General features: G+C 38.2%; 1 protein-coding gene and 1 pseudogene across 4 annotated transcripts in view; both read left to right on the plus strand.

The window, feature by feature from the left end:
• DIAPH2 (diaphanous related formin 2) overlaps positions 1 to 21,553 on the plus strand; it is an 857,560-nt gene that overhangs the window by 738,809 nt on the left and 97,198 nt on the right. The window lies entirely within an intron of this gene.
• The window catches only part of LOC141499687 (eukaryotic translation initiation factor 2D pseudogene), a 91,735-nt pseudogene continuing 70,182 nt past the window's right edge, over positions 1 to 21,553 (plus strand).

Consider the following 21,553-nt stretch of genomic DNA (forward strand, 5'->3'; position numbering starts at 1 on the left):
ATTGCACTTTGGCTGTGTAAAAAAATGCATGTCCCTTTCTACAACGTGATCCCATGATATCAGTTAGGAAATGGATGTATCATTGGGCCTCTGGAATTATGGTTGATCATTGCATTGATCAGAGTTCCAAAATCTGTCAAAGTTTGTCTTTACAGCGTTGTCCTTGTATAAATTAGAACCAAATTTAATTCAAACATGGAATTTAGTGAGGATCAGCATAATGGCTTCCATAAATTCAAAAAATAAATTTCACATATTTAGGCTAAGAGAAACATAGACAACTGTTGAGAGATTTAGGAGAATTTCAAGCTCAGTTAAATGAGCATAGTGACAGGGTAACTAAAAAAGCTCATCAGCTTTCCATTATGTCATATCATGTCTTCTGGTCAATCTGTCTGAGTTCCTAGGGGAACATTGAACCCATGTGTAAGGTTGCTCCATGGATCTGTACTCCTGGAAATAAAGTTCATAACACTCCCCCCACCCATAAACCTGGAATGCACTCACCCATAATTGCACACATTCCTCAGGGGAAGGAATGGCCACAAATAGAATTCACAAAAAAGAGAGACACAGGACTAGGGAGCCCATATAGCCATAACACATACATTCAAAGAAGAACCACTACACTTCCATAGCTGAAGAGGCTATGGATCCTCAGGCTACTCCCTGCAGGATATGAAACCACTTCTGGCTGAGTTGGTCCAGCAGGTTGGCTCCAACCTGCTCCTGTGCTGGGCAAGGCACTCCAATGCTTTTTTGTTCTTCTGTGTTTCCAACTTTGACCTCAGGTAATCTTCTGCTAAGGTGCTGCTATAATCTTTGGTAAAGAACCGGAACCCATATCGTCAGATGAACAACAGTCTTCGTCTGGGACCTGCCATGTCCCAAGCAGGATTCTAGCCCCTGGCACCATATGACATACACTATATATATAACTTCCCCATGACACACACCTTTATTTATATATATATATATATATTATTCCTACATTTGACTCTACAAGTGGATTCCTTAAAAGGGTTAATTCGGGAAGCTATGTCTTTGAAGTAATGCTGTCTCATGTAAACTCATGTTTCCTGCCATGTGTTTCAGCTATAAGTTGACATTGCCAATAAGAGGGAGAATTAGAAATTCTCCCACCTTGCTTCTCTTTAGAGAGGGAAGAAAGAAAAGTGAAGAGGGAACTCTCAAGAGCTGTTTTTCCTTTTTAGTTGGCGTTCCATTGACTCTACAGCTATCTTCCTCTGCTTTTAAACTCTTACTAAGACTATCCTTGCCAAGTAGCCAATTTCATTTTCTCTGCTAAAACTGAATAAAGTTTTCTGGCCCTTCTTTATGCAAATTGTCCAAAGTCTGATGGAATACACCCTTTTTATCTCATTGTCCCTATTGCCTGTCCCTTATATCCTCCAATTTTATCAAATGAATTGAAGGGTAGGGAAGAATTTAATTTATTGGTGTCATCTGATACAACCCTAAACCTCTCACATATACCCTTTCCTAGATAAACTTAGATACTTGGGTGGATCTATGGTTTCACTGATGTAGTGATCTTCTCCACCAGTCCAAATCATGCCTTCTTATCTTATGCAATTCTTGTCTCTGACCTTCTGTAAATTTTCCACATTCTCCCAATATCATAGATTTGAGGGTGCTAATGTAGTAATTTCCCTAGCTATCTTTCCTGTTTTCACTGTATAGCCTAGGCATCACCCTTTCTAGTCTTGCATATTTGGAGGATGTTGACTATTTCTACTCTTAACATGCAGAACAAAATTACAAAAATGTTACATTCTCTTTACAGCTACCATGAATCTTTGCATCATTTTGTGGGTCATATGCAGTTTTGATTCTCCTAAGATTATGATATCCCCTGATTTACAGCAACATTACAACACCAGGAAAATAGCAGTGTTAAAGCTGAGCTTTGCTTGGCATATTTGAAAACAGCATGCTATTTTCTGAACTCTTAAAACATTTCCTAAGAGTGACTGAACAAAATCTCTGGCTTTGAGCTATATCAGAAATGAAGACGAATTGAATTCTGAGAGACTTTAGCAGATCATTGACCCCCTTGCCACATGAGATCGGTTTGTGCCAAATGCTGCCAGAAGATGCCAAGTAGAGGCAAATACTGTTTTCATGCACACGTTCTCCCTTAGCTATTTCCTTGAAGGAAAGATATCCAAGTACAGGTCCTTTCCCATAAGTCTCCTTTTCTACAAGATAAATATCACCGGTTTCTGAACTCAAGATTATTTAAACTACTGGTGCCCTCCTTAGATAATTCTATAGCTTATCAATATCCCTTCCTGTGTATAAAGGCACAGATTTCTCCAAAGTCTTCTAATTGTTAAGAAGTTTGTTCTTATGTCAAGTCGAAATCTGCCACAATTCAACTTCCACCTATTGCTCCTATTTCTGTCTTTTGGGGATAAGAAAACATCTAGTCTCTCCTCTAGCAGGAAAGCTTTTGAATACTTGGAGACTGTAGTCTTATCATATGTCCTTAAGGCTTCTCTAGACTACACATTCCAAGTTACTTTAGATATATATTTGTTTATGGCAAGTCACTTCACTTTGATTTCCTCTCATCCAAGACCATCTCCTGATCCATATCTGGCCACTGGATCCAGATGATTCTGGAGGAGAATGTGAGGCTGGTGAATTAGCACAGCATCCCCTCACTCAAATCCAATTCATGTGTTTGTTATGGTATCATCTACTTGAAATCATGATCTTCTTTGGAAACAAAGGCCAAACATTATGTCTATGGCATGATTTTTATCAGTTAGATGGATCTGGATCTGCTTGAATGGAGTCATTATGGGTCCCAGGTTTTCTTAGAAGTCTCTAGTGGAATGTCCCAGGAATCCATTGTTGGGCAAGTGTTATATATCCTTTTTATTTTTCTGATAAGGATCCCAGCTTGTAAGGTGGCACTAAACTATACGGGATAGCTCATACTAATTAGATTGCAGGGAGTCTTGACAACTTGAAATGTTCTGTTGAGGTTAATAATCATTAGGGGCAGCTAGGTGGCATAGTGGATAGAGCACCAGCCCTGGAGTCAGGAGTACCTGGGTTCAAATCTGGTCTCAGACACTTAATAATTATCTAGCTGTGTGGCCTTGGGCAAGCCACTTAACCCTGTTTGCCTTGCAAAAAAAACTAAAAAAAAAGGAAAAAAAAGAGGTTAATAATCATTAAAGTTACTTTTTCCCATCTGAGATTGTGTTGCCTCATCTATTAAATAGGGATATTAACAGTACCTATCTACCCCCTGATTGAAGAAGGCCTGCAAGAGTGTGTGATGAAACCTCATTTCACAAAGCCCCTTTTCATAAGTTAGCCAGGCCATGGAGCAGATTAGGGAAAGTCTTCTATGAACTGAAGAGGACTGACACCTTGTAGGGAGTTAAGGGTCTGGCCTCAGTCCTGTTATCATGGTATGCAGTTTTAATGTGTTGGTAAAGAAATGCATATATTTGGGTAAGTTGTAAAAATTAAATGCTTAGACCATGGTTTCTTAAGACCATAACAAGTGTTTAATATAGCTACCAAAGAGGTCAGGATATGTATCCAAAATTAAGAATGCTGTTAGAGAGATGTCATACTCTACCTTGGAAGAGTTATTTACAAATATTTTGGAAATGGTCAGTCTTACAGAGACATAAAGCAAAACCTTATCTTTTGAGATGAAAAGGAAGTTTAGCTTACCATTTGAAATCCATGTAATTTTATTTGACTGACTGGACAAAAAAAAACAACTGCTTCCTTTTGCCATTTCATTAAGCTACCTCCACCCCCTGATCCCTGGAAATAAGAATTCATACCTGCCCATTTATTTGATTCTTTTGATGGAGAAGCCAACAAAAGTCTTTTGTAATGCCTTCCTGTGGCTGTAATAACCTTGTCCCATACCAACTAACTAGGGTGCTTGAACATACTATTATAGAACTGGTTAATCCATAATTCAGCAGGTTCTTGGCTTCCAAGTTACCTTATTGACATGCCTGAAGAAAGTGGATGGAACTAATTAACACTCAGCATTATGAAATAGGAAGAATTAAATAAAAGCAGCTCCAATATTAAATTCCGACCCCTATGAAGATATTCCCTTTAGTTATGGGGATTTGGAAATGATGGACAGGCTAAACCAAAACTCATAATCCTATTACCGTCTCCTACACCCACTTAATAAGCTTAAAAAGCTGTTTCTTTACAGTCGGTGATATTACCATCTTCTTCTAGGCTTTTTTTTTATACAGCTTATATATTCTTTACGGTATCCACTAAATACTTTATTAATGAGAATGGCATAAAGACAGGTATAGAAAGTGTCTATATGTAGCAGTGCACTTGGATGATAAAGAATACCATTGGCCTCTAGGAACCTTAAATTACTAATTTGAAAAGAAAGCTTTTTATGAGGGAAAGAAGTAGTCTGCTTCACTAAATTAGAACCTAAGAAGAGAGGGTGTGTGTGTGTGTGTGTGTGTGTGTGCCAGATAAAAATATGGAACCCTCTGGAATGTTGTAAACAATGGCACGCTAGTAAGTCTTGTTTCCTTCTCTGTGTGCTGACGTAGCTTCGTGACCGTCTCTCGTTTTTCTCTACCCCATAATCTCATAGTCTTTGGCTAGTCATTTCTATTGAAAACAGTTCTGTCTTTTGACATTTGCTATTTCAAACAGACCTAGAAAGCTATCTTACTGAATGAGGACAAGACTGAGGAGTCAAGTTCGTAGTTTAGAATAACAAGCCCATTTTAATGGAGCTGTGTGGTTCATGTGAATTAATTAACCCCTTATGAGCATTTGTCTGACATGCCTAATTCTCATTCAGTTCAATGAGTTTTATAATTCTCGTTTAACTAAATTGCACTAAAACTGCATTGAGAAAGCTTCATAGAATTCTTTTTGCTATAAATCATCAAGTTGTTTATAATTTGCAGTTGTCTCTTTGTCTTCCACACATAGGCATGCAGGTTGATAGTGTTAATAATATTTTCAGTATGCTAATTATAGACCATACTTGAGCATTTGAGGAGCCTTATATGGGCAGAGACCTGTAGTGAGCAAAAAAAATCTTATATTTTCATGAGAGGAATTAGGACTCCAAATATTGTCTTATCATGTTAAGCAAAACACACTGAATTCTGTTTATTGAAGAGAGGTTGAATGTTTCTTCATAAAAAAAAATCAGTACTACTTCACAGGAAAAGACCATCATAGTACAACAGAGAAAGAATTCTAACACAGGAAGAAGGTAGTGATTTCATAGACAATGTTAGGAAGGTAACTGAGAATATTTGGTGTATGGTAGCTCAAGTGAGAGAGTAAGGAGCTTATTATCTTGCTTAGCCACTTGATTAGCCCACTTTTGTCTAATTAATCATTTCTCTAAGATGATTCATGCATTTGTGATATATATGTATGTATATGAACACACAGCCACACATACACACATATCCAGGCCCAGTATCTTTCCTGAGCCCCACCCCATTTCATATCACCAACTGCATAGCAGATTTTTCTTTAACTGAAGGAACCATGAGAAGAGGATCATTCAAACTTTGCCCCCAAACGAACAAATTGTTTTGGGAGTACTGACAACTTTCAGATCATGAACCTTAGCTATTCCTGAAAGACTGGAATAACAAAACACTGAATCCCCTAAGAAAGAAGCAACTGGATCAACCCAGAAGTGCTCATATTCTGGTCCTAATGTCACTTCTGAAATCAGGAATTAGGCTAGAAGAATGAGCAAACAACAGCAGCAAAAAAACAGAATACCACCAAAAGTTATTATGATGACAAGGAGACTCAAGACATAAACCCCAAATGAGAGAATAACTCAAAGCCTCAAGGAAAAACACAGACTGGGTCAAAATTCATTGAGAACTCATAGAAGAGATGAAGCAATGGTTTTAAAAATAATTTTTAAATGATTTTATGAATGATATGAAAGTGTTAGACGAAATAAAATTAGAAAATAAATGACTTACAAGCAAGAGTTATGGAGGGAATTAACAGCTTTTCAGAAGTTGTAATTCTTTGCCCAAGCATCAAAGTTCCTGAAATTAGAATGGATCTAATAGAAGGCAAATGATGTAATGAGACAATAAGAAATATTAAAGTCCAAATAAGTGGAAGAAAATATATGACATCCCATGGAAAAAAAAAACCTGGAAAGATCTAGGAAACAAACTGAGGAAAAAGAAATTTGAGAATCATTGGACTAATATAAATACCATAACCAAAACTGCTCTAGACATTATATTTCAAAATATCTTAAAAGCAAACTACCTACAAAGTAGAAATAGAAAGAATCTACCAGTCATCTCCTGAAAGAAACCACCTAAATGAAGACTCCCAGCATCATGGCCAAAATTCTTGATGGATAGAGCCCTGGAGTCAGGAGGACCTGAGTTTAAATCTGGCCTCAGGTACTCACTAGCTATATGAGCATTGGCAAATCACTTACTCCAATTGCCTACAAAAAATAAAATGTTAAAAATAAATAGTAAAATGGAACACACAGACATTTTATTAATGACAAAATAAAATCAGTCTTCTTACTTTATAGTCTACCTAGCTACAGAGCTGATATTCCTAAAACATAGGTCTGTGGTCCCCTATTTGTTTCTCAGACAAAGCATAAACTCTTCAGTCTGACATTTAAAACTATACATAGGGGGCGGCTAGGTAGTGCAGTGGATAGAGCACCGGCCCTGGAGTCAGGAGTGCCTAATAACTACCTAGTTGTGTGGCCTTGGGCAAGCCATTTAACCCCCATTGCCTTGCAAACAAACAAACACATAAATAAATAAACAAATAAATAAATAAATAAAACATATTCTGCCTCTTAGTTGACTTACTAGTCTCATTTCATAATTGTTTTCCTTCATGTTGAGTTCCACTTAAGCTGACCCAGTGCCATCCAGCATCCCATCTCTCACCGCTATCCTTTGGCAGAGACAGTCCCATATTTTTGAGATGCTCTTAGAATTCCTGGCTTCTTTGTTTTCAAGGAAATGTGACTTGCCCAAGGTCACACTGCTAAGTAGTTATTAAGCACCTGAGACTGAATTTGAACTCAGGTCCTCCTGACTCCAAGGCTGGTGCTCTATACACTGCTAAGAAATAATTAAAACTATTTCATCCTTCAAAATAATGAGGGTGTTAGTGTCCCACATCTGAAAACCACCATTGCGCTGCTCAAACCACAATCAGACCAATTTACCACAGCTCTTGCTAATGTCTTGTAGTGTCTGAACCCAACACCCCCTCTTCTCACCACTACTCCCACCCCCAAGGAAAGATAAGATGTAATAAAATGAGCTGGCTGGACTCCTGGGCTGCCAGATGATGTTGGTATTTGGCACATGCTTTATTTGCGCATCTGATTGGGTTGAGGACTTATTCATTGTTCTCTCCCCTTGAATTTCTATAGGCATGGTTATAGTAAGTGGTATCCTCTATTAACTTACCTGCATAGCCTTGTTTGCTGAATTTGGAAAGATTTGAAAGTTGTTTCCTTATTCACTCCCTGAAATATGATTCTTCCAGTTCTTTTTTTCTGTTAAGTTAGCTAAATGAATGGTTCTAGCTTTGTACTTTAGATTCATAGATAAAAGGAAGTAGAAGATCATTGTAATGAACCTTTTATTCAATTGGGAATTGAAGTATCAAGGGAGAATTGCATCCCACAGTATAACGTCATGATAGGCCTTCACCTCCGCTTTTTTGTGTGTTAAGCTTGATATCAGGTGACCCTGCTTCGGTTGTGTCTGAACTGTACATTTGTGCTTTGAGAAAAATGTGGAATGTGTTCCTTTGGTCCAAAGAAACAGAAACCTCCCCCACCCCAAAAAAATCTGACCCCAAGTTGATCAACAGACCCAAAAATTGTCTGGAAAAAAAGATTTCCCAGACTAATTAGAGATACCTAACTAAATGCTATTCAGAAATCCATATGTCCCTTTATTACTTAATATGCTGTGGTTTAACCCTTGGGAAAACCCAGCAGTAATACACTGTCATATCTATAGAGTATACAATGAGATATTTAATCTAAATCTGTTTTATGTTATAGTCATACACTAGTTTGGTCCGAGCGGATTTGGTGAGGGTGTAGAAAAGTTGCAAAGTCAGTTTGATAGCCTTCCTGCCTCAAACACATTTGCACTGGTATTTGGAAGCTATGGCCCTATGGTCAGATCATGAGGACTTAGAAGCTGCTGCTCAGAGGCAAACTCTACTTCCTCCATTATCAGGGAGTATGGGAAGGCTCTCAGGCTGAAGGGTCATTGGGTCATTCAGTAAGAGCCGTCAATCAGAGCAAGCTGCCAGGGAGAATCCATTTTTTTTCACCCTTAAGTGGCTTGAAGTGAGATTGTACCACTTGTGGTTTTGCTGCATTCTGGGCCTTCCCACCCTTCCAGCTGCTCTGACAGAGTGCAGCTGCTAGAGGGTGCAAGGCAAGGTCACCACGTCCTGAGTGGAAGCTTGTAGCTCGACCACTTAGAAGTAGCCGCTGCTGGCCTCCTCTTCATCAGCATCATTGCCACAAAACATTTCTCAATGGCCTACCTCTTGAGTGCACCTCTTACCGCTGCCCTCCGGGACCTTGCAAGCTTTTCAATGCTGCTCTGCAAGCATTAGCTTCCAATCAGACAGCAGCAGTGGGGCCCCAGAGGGCTCTGGGATCCTCAAGACTAAAGGACCCAAGTCAGCCAGCATCTAGCATTCTTCCTGTGCCATTCCCCCCCTTAACCTGGCACAGTGACACAAACAATATAAATGGCTCTCTTTTCTATTATCAAAATGACAAAAGGTTCTATTTTTAAAGACACTGTGTCAAGCACATCTGGCCATTTATGATTTATTAGTTAAGGATGAAGAGATGTCAACAGGTTTTTTTTTTAACTTATCAAAACCACACCATATGTAGAAATTTTGTACTGATGAGATTTTTAAAGGAACCATGAGAATCACAGACTTAGGGGGGCATAGAACTATTAAAGAAGTACTGTAGCTCATTGTAGAAAAGTTTGAAGCCTGGGAAGCAAATTAAGCAGGTGTGGTTTTATCAAATCTGATTCTCAGAAAGATAGGATAATAGACTGGATGGAGCAGTGGACTTGAAATGATTTTTTTCCTCTTTGTGGGATCTTTGGCAGTTAACTTCTCTGGAACCCTGTTTTTCCATCTGTACAAAAGGCAAAATAATACCACTTACCTCTTGGATTTGTTATGAGCATCAAATGAGATAATAATGTATATAAAGCATTTTGTAAATCTTAAAGTATTTTAAAAATATGAGCTTTTTATTTAAAACAATACCATATATCATTTTTAGCCCTAGAAGATCAATTAATATCTCCAAAGCATTTTGGAGATTAACATTATGGCCACATTCATATGATCCTAAAAAGTAAGATTAAAATAACAGATATATCAACCCCATCAGACTTACTGAGTAGCTCTACAAATCAGTTCTGCAGGAACCAGCCCTAAGGTAGCCCAAATATCTCATTTTCCTGCAAAACAGTGAAGCCTTTGGTTAGAAACAGATTGATAATATTCTGGTAGCATCTCACATTATTGAAGTTCAGTATGATATAGTCACTAAAACACCTGGCACTGTAGCCGTGAAGGCCACCTCTGGCACATACTAGCTGTCGGAGTTTGAGCAAATAATTGAACCTCTCAGTCTCTGGAGCCATCCTCTCAGACACAGAGTTGCAGTGAGTTACAGGTTGGCATCAGTGGTGGGATTTACTACCTTGGGAATTTCTCTTTGGATGCAATCACATGAAACAAAGCTCTTCCAATTCATACATAAGAAAGAAATTGACATCATTCTGTCCATTGATATTTTATTAATATCATTTAAGTCCAAGTAGAAGTTATAAATCTTTGCTTCTTTCTCAGAACAGAATCATTTCTTCATGAAACCTTCCCATTCCCAGAAAGAAGATTTAGACAGCCTCTTCCATTAAACACAAGTTACTTTTACTTCCAGGTGGCAACTATTAAGGACAAACATCTTGAAAAGACCACTGACCGAAATGTTGATTCCCTAGCTGACACCTGGAAGAAAAATCAACTTATGTTTAATGGAATAGACTGTCTAAATCCCTGTTTTGAGAAGAGTGTACATTCATGAATATTTATCCATTGCCTGAATTCAATGGATTGTAATAGTGAAGGACATCCAGATCATTGAAAGTAGCATCTATTCATTACCTTATTACTTTCTAAAGAAAGAAGCAAGAATACAGACTTGAAGTGGACTCCATTTCTTTATAACGTGACACACTCATCATGACCTGCATGACAAGTGATGAAGTACAAATGTGATTTGGGCACTTTCTCAAGTCTAATTTGGTGAAAATCTCATCTTGTTATCACAGCCCAGGGCTGAGACACTATTAGAAAGGGACTGCTGGGTAGGGGGAGGAGAAGGTGGCCCATTCTTCTCATTCAGCATTCTGCACACACAATAAGAATGTCTGTATTTAGTTAGTTACATATTTTCTAGCCATCTTCTTGATTGTTTCTTTAGTTAGGCCTTGGTGTTTTACTTAAAACATCCAGTAAGAAAGCCCAAAAGATCAGACCTTTATATCCTAACCTAATCCTTGCAGGGGGCAAAAACAGTTGAAGATAGTTCTTTGTCAAAAGGTCAAATCATCAATGTATTCTAGTAAAGTAACAAAAAGTATTTCTAAAGAAGGTCTTGGATTAGGTGAGATGGGAAGATCTAAATGGAAATATCAAGAAAAACAATAACAGTGAGAGAAAAAAAAGGAGGAAGAGTGCCTTAAAGAGACCAGTGTGAATGCAGAGCTTGCTCACCAATGAACGTAATGTATGGAAGGTGAAAACTCTAAGACTAGGTGAGCATGGAAAAATGTGTGTGGGGAGAAGTCTCAAGAGAACCAAAGTGCAGAGTGTACTGGGACTGGCAAGGAAAGCTAAGAAAAACATAAAGATATTTGGCTTCTGAATTTTAGCACTGTATGGGGGGAAAAGAAGAGACTCAAAGAAAGACCACAGTTTGAAGGAATCAGCCAATAATTATAAGCAATGGAGGAAAAAAAACTGAGTTGCTCAACTATTATTTTGTTTCTGTTTTGTCTGGCCTGGAAAAAACTGAACTTAATTTGCTGATAGGGAATTGGTACTCAAGAGGAGATGGAAGAGAGCAAAAGAATGATTAGCTGCCTTAAAGGATTTCAAGGCAGATGAACTATTATCCTGGTATATGAAAAGAAACTGCAGGCATCATTACCAGTGATCTTTGAAAACTTGTGTTAAACAGGACAGGTACCTGGAGAAGGATTAATTCTATCAAGTAGAAAAGACTAAGCAATAAGTACTCAAATCTACACCCTATCAGAAAGTGCAAAGTTGAAAAGAGAGAGGAAGTGGGTCTAAAAGTCACAGCATCTTAGGGTTAGAAAGAACCTTCATTGGAGGTAAGGTGATCCAATCTGAACAGAAACTACTGATATCCACAGCAAATAGGTCATCTAGCCTTTGCTGAAAGACATCTAAGTTCAAGCCATCAGGTCAAATAGAGCCACAAGTCTCATTCCATGGACCTAATCTTTTTTTTAAAAATGGAGTCAGCCTAGAATGTAATGAATGAAGAATTATTCACTTATTTATATATTTATTTTTAATTTTTATTTTTCCCCAGCTACACAAAAACAAGTTTCAACATTTACTTCCAAAACCTTGAGCTCCAAATTCTCACCTTTCCTACCATTCCACTCTCCCTCATTGAGAAAGCAAGTTACTTGGTCTACATTAAAAATGCATAGTCGTGAAAAACATTACTACAATAGTTTATGTTGTAAAAGTAAATATAACTCCCCCCCCCAGAAAAAAGAGAAACCTCAATAAAAATAAAGTGGGGGGAAAACCATGCTTCAGTCTGTATTCAGACACATCAGCTTTGTCTGTGGGATGCATATCGTAAGTCCTTCAGAGTTCTCTTGGGTCATAGCATTGCTGAGAAAAAGCAGGTCTGCATGAAGAATTTTTGGAAATCATTGCTTCTAGCACCTTGTTATTTTCTTTTGATGCATCACATATAAAGGTGTGTGTCATGGGGAAGTTAAGTTTTTAAAATTTATATTAGTAAACATGGTGATTTCAGCTTGTGAAATCTTTATTGTTTTGAATATCATGTGATTTTTCCTACATTTGGCAGTCTCTTAATTTGGATTCTCTTTGATTGTGTTTGGCAATGTGCAATTTACCTTTTCTTCCACAATTCAAATCTCCTTTGTTGGGCACTTTATACTAAAAGCAGAGGAGACAGAAATATCTAGAGAGGAAGCGATATCATGATTTCAGTAGTTCTCTTCAGGGATGTTTCAGGACAATGCAAAAACCTCAAGCAGCAAGAACAGCAGCGAAATTGTACTTTTCTGCTATCTCCATATTGTAGGAAATATCCAGCTTAAGGATCTGTCTGCAAGAAGTAGCTTTATATCTTGGGAGCTGCCAATTTGCCAAGGATAGTAGAGTTGGTTTCTCTGAGAAAAGTTTCCAAATCCACTATTGGTTGCCGAAACATCATTTTAAGACAGAGTTGAGATGAATAATGAAATTCTTTTTAATGAGTAGCAGAGTTGACACTGGTATTTTAAGATATGGGAATGAGTTGAAAAATGAAAAAGGGAAAAGCAAGGAATAATGAAATGTTTAGTGGTACTCTTGAAAATTTGACTGATGGGAGAATTGGCTAACATATCCCCTTTCCTTTGATTACATAGCAGCCTTTATTTGACTATGCTTTGAGAAGTCCTTCTCTCAGCCCATTTTCTCTGGTGCTAGCCCCAATGCCTCTCTTTGTATTATGTACAGTATAAAAGTTCATTTATCCCTCCCAGCTTCATTCACTTCATGGTCTTAGGGAAAAAAACAAAACAAACAAAAAAAAATCAGTTACACAGCTAATAGCCTGTTCTGGAGTTAGTGATGGGAAAAAAATGGAACTGGGGAATGTAACAGTGTGTTTGGGTATGAAAGGGAAAATGGTATCTGGAGGTTAGTCCAGTTGCATCTGGAAGGCCAGAGCTGGAAGAGATGTCAGAATTCAACCCTTACATATGCAGTATTCCATGGTCCGATATGTAGAACAAATGAGCACATAGTTCACTACCACTTCCAGTTAGGATTCTGTTACCACTAGAGACAACCCATTTTGAATACCTGCAATGGTAAAGATACTTTCTCCACCAAGCCCAAATCTGTCTTTTTGTAACTTTCACTCATTCCTTCTCTTTTTTTTCCTTCTGGAGTCAAACAGATAGTGTTTAATCCCAATCTCATATGAGAGCCTTTCAAATACATGGATTCCCTTCACCATCCTCTTTCCACCATTATTGCATCCCCACTCCCCAGAGAAGAGAATGTTCTTCTACAGAACTGACATCCCCAGGTTTTTCAACTGCTCCTTATAAGGCATATCCTCTAAGCCCTTCCCCAGGCTTACTGAATTTCTGGACTGACTCCAGTTTTTTCACTGTGCTTCTGAAAATGCATCTAACTGGCTACACCTTACTCTCTGAATGCAGCCAGAGATTTTGTTAACCACATACCATGGCAACCAAAAAAGGCTGAGGTCCCTCCCAAACCCTCCATGTTTCTCCCATTAGCTGGAGCCCAGCCATGCTTCCCTCATACTAGACACTCGGAATTCCATTCTAATGGATGTCTGTGTATTGCTGCTAAATTGCATTCTCTTTGATATGAAGCATTGCTTCAACCTGTCAGAATATTTCTGGCTGTTCACTCTGTCATCTGACATGGACATGATGAATCCTGTAATGCCCTAGACCAATGCACTAGAGAATTCCTGAGGATTCAGCTTTTGTGTTTTGTCATTCAACCAGCTCCCAATCTGTTTGTACTATCATCTATACTACATTTCTCCATCTTATCTACAAAGATACATTAAGAGTCTTTGTTGGGGTGGCTAGGTGGCGCACTGGGGGCGGCTAGGTGGCGCAGTGGATAAAGCACCCGTCCTGGAGTCAGGAGTACCTGGGTTCAAATCCGGTCTCAGACACTTAATAATTACCTAGCTGTGTGGCTTTGGGCAAGCCACTTAACCCCATTTGCCTTGCCAAAAAAAAAAAAGTCTTTGTCACATGCTTTACTGAAATATAAGTAAACTGTGGCAGTGTGGTTTTCTTGATCTTCTGATCTAGTGACCTTGTCAAAACAAGAAATGTGATTGGTTTGACGTGCCTGGTTCTTGAGAAAACCATGTTGACTTTCAGTGATCATTGTTTCCCTTTCTAGTTATGCATCCACCATCTTTTTAATGCTGCATAATAGAATTTTGTCAGGAATCCAGTGGAGTTTACTGGCTTATATTTTGCAAATCTATCTTTTTTTTTTCTTTTCTTTTTTTTTTGAGGGCATTATGTGCTTCAGTCCTCTGATATTTCTCCCATTTTTCATGATTTTTCAAAGCAACAGATAGCAACTCAGCAATCACATCTGTCCCTCCTATGATCCTTCTTCACTTGGTTGAATGCTCTTTCTATCACTTGTTAAATATTTTATTGGTATTTTCTGTTTCTTAAATCACCATACTATCCCGTGTATTCCCTTTCCTCTCCCAAACAACCATTCCATATGACAGTATTTTTTCAGCAAGAAAAAAAATCAGACCAATGGATTGATACAGTAAAAAATCTGGAAACCTAAGTAGTGAAGTAATAACTGTGGCCCCTCCTACCTTCATAAAGGAGGGAATTTGAGATATCCTCTCATTTCTCTTTATTCAAGTCATGCTTGATATTTATAATTTTGTTATATTTACTTTTGATTTTTCGTATCATTCATTGTTCTTTCCTTTTACATTGTTGTGGTTACTATATATGTTTGGGGTTTTTTTGGCTCTTGTGGCATCACTTTGCATTAGTTCATGTAAATCATTAGATTCTTCTCGGTATTCATCACACATGTCATTTTCTTACAACATAGTAATGTTCCATTACTTTCATATTCTACAGTGTCCTTATTCCTCAATTAATGAGCAAACTACTTTGTTTCCAATTCTCAACTATCGTAAAAAGTACTGTCATAAATATTGTGGAGTATATGGAGATTTGTTTTTTATTGATGATGACTTCCTTAAGGGGAATTACTGTTATCTTATCATGAACACAGAAATGATTTATTCAAGCCTCCTCTCATAGCAAGCCCAGCTCCTTCCCAACAGACTGTTCTGATTTGTTAGGAAGCCCTAGACTGTTGGATTGGTACTGTAATGAATACAGGGCTGTTCCTAGAGTCAGGAAGACGTGAGATTTGGCCTCAGACTCTTAGTAGCTGCATGACCCTGGGCAAGTCACTTCAACTATTTGCCTGAGTTTTCTCATCTTTAAAATGAGCCTGAGAAAGAAATGGCAAACCAGCCACTCCAGTATCTTTGCCAAGTAAACCTCAAATGAGGTCACAGTCAGATATGCCTGAGAGTATTGAACAGCAACAACAATGAAGGGAGCACCTGAAAAATTATTACTACACTTTATGAATCAGCATCCTCCTTTCCTTCTCATTCTTCTTCACACAACATAGTCAACCATGTATTTCATTCCTCAGGCCTACCTCTACAGCATCATCTCTCCCAGTAGCTCATTCTCATTCACTTAGCCTCTACCTATTTTTCACCTGAACTATTGCAATAACCTCTTCATTGGTCTTTCTGCTTCAAGTCTTTTACCAGTCCAGTCCATTTTTCACCCAGCTGCCAAAATGATTTTCCTCTAGTTGAAGTCTGCCCATGTCACTCCTCTGCTCAATCAACTCCTGTGACTCCCTATTACCTCTGGAAGCAAACCTAAGCCTCTCTGTTTGGCTTTTAAAGTCATTTACCACCTGGCCCCAACCTAGTATTTGGCCTTCATTGTCTGTTACATAGTACCTTCAGGAACTCTCTGGTTCTGCCAAGCTGGCTTAATGCTGCTCCTCACATTCCATGTGCAGCCTCCATGCCTTTCCTGGCTAGGCTCCCTGCCTGCATTGTATTCTTTCCTCATCTGTGGCTCTTAGAATCCCTGACTTCCTTCCAAACTTTCTTCGACTCCCCTACTCAAAGCCTTTTCTGATCTCCCCAGTTCCTAGGGCCCTCCCCATCTTACTTCCTTTTTCCCTCTTAACCCCACCCAGCATAACCTCCAAGGGTCTCTTGAGATTTATTTCCCATATACTAATTTGTTGCCTCCCCCAGTAGAGTGTCAGCCACTTGGGGATTTTTTTTCTTTGTGTCTCCAGTGTTTAGGAAGCGCTTCTTAATGATATTTCACTTATTTCTAAACTAATTCAATTGGTCAAACTGAATTCAGTGTTTGTAACCACATGTACTGAACAAGATTTTGTTTTTCCTTTTTTTTTTTTAAATTTAGTCAAGGGATCTCAAAGATGACTTTCTGCATTTGAACACCCCTATTCTGCCACAGAGATCATGACAGAAGATGACTAGAGTAATAGCATGGAAGAGGCATTTGGGGGCTCCCTTGATAGTTGACCTCTCATCAGTTGAGAAAGATTGGTTAGTGATGACCCTTAGAGAGAGCTGGGATGACTTTGACATTTCTTATTCTGTATTGTTTTTTCTTAAAACTAGAAGACAATAATGCTTTATTTTTATTGGATCAGAGCAACATTTTTATGGTTTCCATTTCTGTTCATCTGATTTTAATATGTCCCTAATAGTTCATACTGCTTTTCAAGGTATATGGAAGTCTCTCCTTTGGACATTTTTAAGAATGGTGCTATCTTTATAGAATGGACTAGATGACCTCCTGGAGCCCTGCCATGCAGAATTAGAAAAGGGAAATTGGATTGTGAAAACAGTCTTCTGTCCTTTGGTTTAGCCCAGTCCTATTAATTAAATATGAGATAATTAAAGTTCAGAGGGTTTAACTGAGCAAAGTAAGTTTGATTTAGTGATCCATATCTGTGGGTTGTCAAGTTGAGCAAGGCCTCATCCTAAGCTTCCACCTTATCTGACAGGTAGTCAGCCCACAAGGCCTGAGGATAAGATCTGGAGCACCTAGTGTTTTCATGCATGACTTGTTATTTATCTTGGGAGACTTAATTTGCAACTGCCCTATAGAAATAGGCAGGGTTAAAGAAATGCAGCAAAGTCTCCTTTTTCATTCATACACAATGCAGTTGTCTGAGAATCTCAACTCCAGCTATGTATAATATCCACATGTGTTACTTATAGGGGGTTGGGACAGAGTATGGGAATCCCAAACATAGCCAATGTAATTAATGTAAATTATGCCATTACTCCAGGAAGATTTAGGAGATATGTAAATTTAACCCTTTGGTAAAAAGCAACTCTCTGCTAGAAGCTTCTCATGCAAACAAGACCTGCTATCTCTCCTCTTCTATTATCCTGGAGTTAATGTTAATGGAGACCTGAGCAATTGCCTCAATTATTTATTCTTTTTGTCTTAAATGTGGATTCCTCTACAATCTTTCCTCCTCTGGAGCAGGAGTAATTGTAAGATTTCTCCAATTAAACAATAAGCATTTAGGAACTGAGATGGGATGAAGAGGAGTTAGTAATTAGTTCATGCTAATGGAGACTTGAGCAATTGCCTCAATTGTTTATTCTTCTTGTCTTAACTCTGGACTCCTGCATAGTCTTTCTTCCTCTGGAGCAGAAATAATTCAAGATTTCTCCAATTAAACAATAAACTTTTAGGAAGTAATGTGGGATGAGGAGGGGTTTGTGGTGGGATGAGGAAGGGTGAGGTGGGATGAAGAGAAGTTAGTGATAAACCCAGTGACTTAGGAGGGCTGAAATGGGAACTTCTGAGAGAAAGGTAGGATGGCGTGGGGGGAAGATATTGAGAATAACTTTAGATCAGTCAGTTATTTAAAGAGAAAACCCTGTTCTGCCAGGGCTGCTCATTGATATTCAGACTTGAAATGTGAGTTTTACTTTTTCAATCCCATGCCGACTAAGTAAATATCCAGGCCAAGCGTCATCTCTGTATGTCAGAAGTCTTCCCTGAATTGGCAAAAAAAAGGCATTCTCAATCCTATTATTAATCAGCTTGGAGGAGAGGAAGAGAGCCCTGTGGGGGGGGGGACTTTGAGGAAGAGGGGGGGAAACAGTCTAAATATTGCATTTGAAAAGTCTTTGAAAAAGCATGTGGATTTATCTTCTGTCGGGGAAATTCATTTCCACTGTAGCTATAAAGAAAGTGATGAAGATGATGTTCTTGATAATCAATTACCTAGTACCCACTATGTGCCAGGTCTTGGGCTACTGGTTTGCGTCTTCTTTGATACCCCGCAACAGCCTGGGTAGGCAGGTGCTGTTAATTATCCCCAATGACAATTGAAGAAACTTGAGTCAGTCAGATGTGAAACTTATCAAAGGTCACATGACTAGGAAGTGCCTGAGACCTAATCTGAACTCAGGTCTTCCTTACTCCATTCTCAGAGCTCTGAGTCTCCAGGAAGTAAAAGCTTACATGCTTATTGTCTAGCCAACATTATATTTAACCTTGAATAAATCATTTGTGTCCTGGATAAAACAAGTGAAATTCCCCTCTAATGTCATTCCCTATGACTTTCAGAAGACCCTCCCAGGAAAAGCCAATCAGGTTTTTTGGTTCTGGTTCAAACTTGGTTCATGCCCCCAAGAGAATGTCAGCTTTTGGAGGGAAGGCGTGATAGACATGTTTTTTCTTTGTTTGCCCCCTACCTCAGATGTCCTCAGTGCTTAATGAATGGGTGTGAATTGATTAAAACCATTTTTGGATAGAACAGCTTGTATAGCTGTCTCTATGAGTGTTTGACCACCAAAAGTACAGGCATGCGGAGGTTATTATAGAATTTAAATTGAATGTCTGCCTAATGGGCTCTTTGCCAATTATTGTAGTTCATGAGATTTCTATAGAAGGAATGTTAAAAAGTATATCTTCTCAATTACTTAATAAACTAGCAAAGCTTGGGCCTTCAAGAAGACCTCAATGGGACTTATTCTAATTTAGTTTGTCTTCCGTGGGATTGGCCAAGTTCGTTTGCATTTTTCTTCACCTACAAGGAATATTTGTTATATAATAATTAATCTTAGGGGTAGAGTCAGAATTGTATGTTAATCCCCAGGGAAATGTGAATTGCATACATATTGGACCTATTCAGCTCCCAATGCTACCTACTGCCTAATAATGCCTGAAATTCTAACCCTCTATTAGATGCTCGCTGAGATGATGCTTAAAGCACTATTTGCAAAACTTGAGTTTTTTACAAAAGTGGCAAACAAAATGAGATTCTACTCTGTTTTTGAATAGATGATTATGTAAATTTATGTTAATCTACAACATATTATTTGGCTTTTCTGCCTTTTTTTTTTCAACATGATGATGCTAAAATTTGTTTTGATTCAGATCTAGGTATATAGGTATACTTGAAATCACCTAATTTGAAATTGCTGTTCTTAAACTAAGTTCTAAGAAATGTAATTATGTAAAGAATATTTTGAATGAAATATTGTATAAATTAGTAGAAACATAGTTAATTTCTAAATGCACCTCAGAGTAGTAGGAAAGGGGTGTAATATTCTGTCTTCATTTTATTTAAGTCGAATGTGTTTGCACATGCAAAAAATAAAATTAATGCTATTTTGGAACAAACATTTATTAAACTCCTACTGTTTACAATGCCCTCTTAGGCTAAGATTAAAAAAAAACGAAAAGGAAGAAAACAAGTCGCAGCCTTCAATATATTCTACAAACATGTAAAAAGATAAGTGAATACAGGAAGGAGAATTTGGGGGCAGGAAAGAGTATGGACAATTTGGGGGCTTTTTAAATTAAGGAAGTGGCCCCAAAGCTGAACTTTGAATGAAGGGTTTAATTCAAGGGTTTCTAAGAAACTGAGGTAAGGCCAGAGGACATTTCACACTGGAGGAAAGACCACCCAAAAGCAGTGTAAAAGGAAAGACTGCAGATTTCAGGCAATAGCAAACAAGCAGTTTGGTTATGTCACAGAGTGTGTGAAATGTGAAAATGTATACAGCTAACTGGCCTAGGGGAAAAGTGTCATCATTATGGATTCATATTATAGATCTCATAGTTTGGGGTACTGTTTAAAAAAACAACTTTTGATATGCAATATGACTTCTTTAGGTTGCAATTATTTGTTTTCTATGATTAACATTATGGTCTAAGCTTTTGGCACGTATTCAGTAACTCTTCATGAAACCAAGTTTGTCTTACATTGGATAAGAAGCAGACCATTTTGCCAAGTCCATCAGTGGACTAGGAGCATGGCTGCTAGGTTTCAGATAGTCTGAAAAGCAGGGGAATTTACAGGCCACTGCAGCATTTATTTCCTCCTTTTGCATACATTTTTTTAAATTTTTTGTGATGTGTAGCCCGACCCAGATTGGTTTGCAAAATTCTCCCTCCATTTAAAAATGTTTATAATTCCAGATCCATTTTGCTTCTCAGTATATCAACATTTTCAGCAGAATTCATCACCTTCTCAAGAGGGGCTAGACTTTCAGGCCCACTAAAAGTCAAAAAAGGGCCCACAACTGTTTGGGGAAAGGGATGATTTATAATGTGATATAGCTGCTCAGATCTCATAAAACTTGTAACTACTCTTATCTCTGACAAGCATTTGGTATATGAATGGCCAAAAGAATGGGCAGTACCACTAGTCCCTTTCTTCATTCTCTGCTCCTTTTCTCTTTGTCTTGATTACCTTTGGCAAGTTTTGTTCTAATCTATTTATTCTTCATAACCCCAATTAGTAGTCTTGTAGGGATATCTATTCTTTAAAAAAATCAAAAGAAATAAAAGCAAAACACAAGCAAAGAGAGCATCAGAATGTGTGTGTGGCATGAAATCCAACACTGAAAGAGACCTAACTAATTTCATTTTGACTAGTGGTCAGCCTAGTATCAGTAGAATTACATGCATATGACCATTGTTGTCATGAAATGAAATCATATCAAGCATCACAAGCCATTTTCATGGTATTGTACTTTGGAGCCAGACTGTGAAGAATTTTAAATGCCAGTTTGGGGAAATAGGGAGCCATTGATGATTTTTAAGCCACAGAATGATATCCTCATACTTTTGCTTTAGAAACGTTATTTTCTCACCTGTGTGAAAGATAAATAGAAGAAACAAATAGGGCAGAGACGAGTCAAGGAAATCAATTGGAGTCCAGATAAGTGGCTAACCTAGGTTGGTGGCTGTATGAGTGGAGTGGTGAGAAGATACTTTGGAGATGGAATTAGCAAGGTGTAACTGGAGTGGAGGAGGTAAGAGAAAGGGAAAAGAGAATGACTAAATTGTTAATGTGAATGATTGGAATGATGGTGGTAGCCTCAATAGAAAGAAAAGTATATAGAAGGGATAGATTTGTTTCTGAGGGTGGCCAATAAGTTCTCCTTTGGACATCTGTCAGTAAGTATTTCAGTGCCAGGCAGTGTTGAGTTTAAGACTCCTTTTAGACATTCAGGTAGAGA

This window comes from Macrotis lagotis, chromosome X, assembly GCF_037893015.1.
Source record: "Macrotis lagotis isolate mMagLag1 chromosome X, bilby.v1.9.chrom.fasta, whole genome shotgun sequence".
Taxonomy (NCBI): Eukaryota; Metazoa; Chordata; class Mammalia; order Peramelemorphia; family Peramelidae; genus Macrotis; species Macrotis lagotis.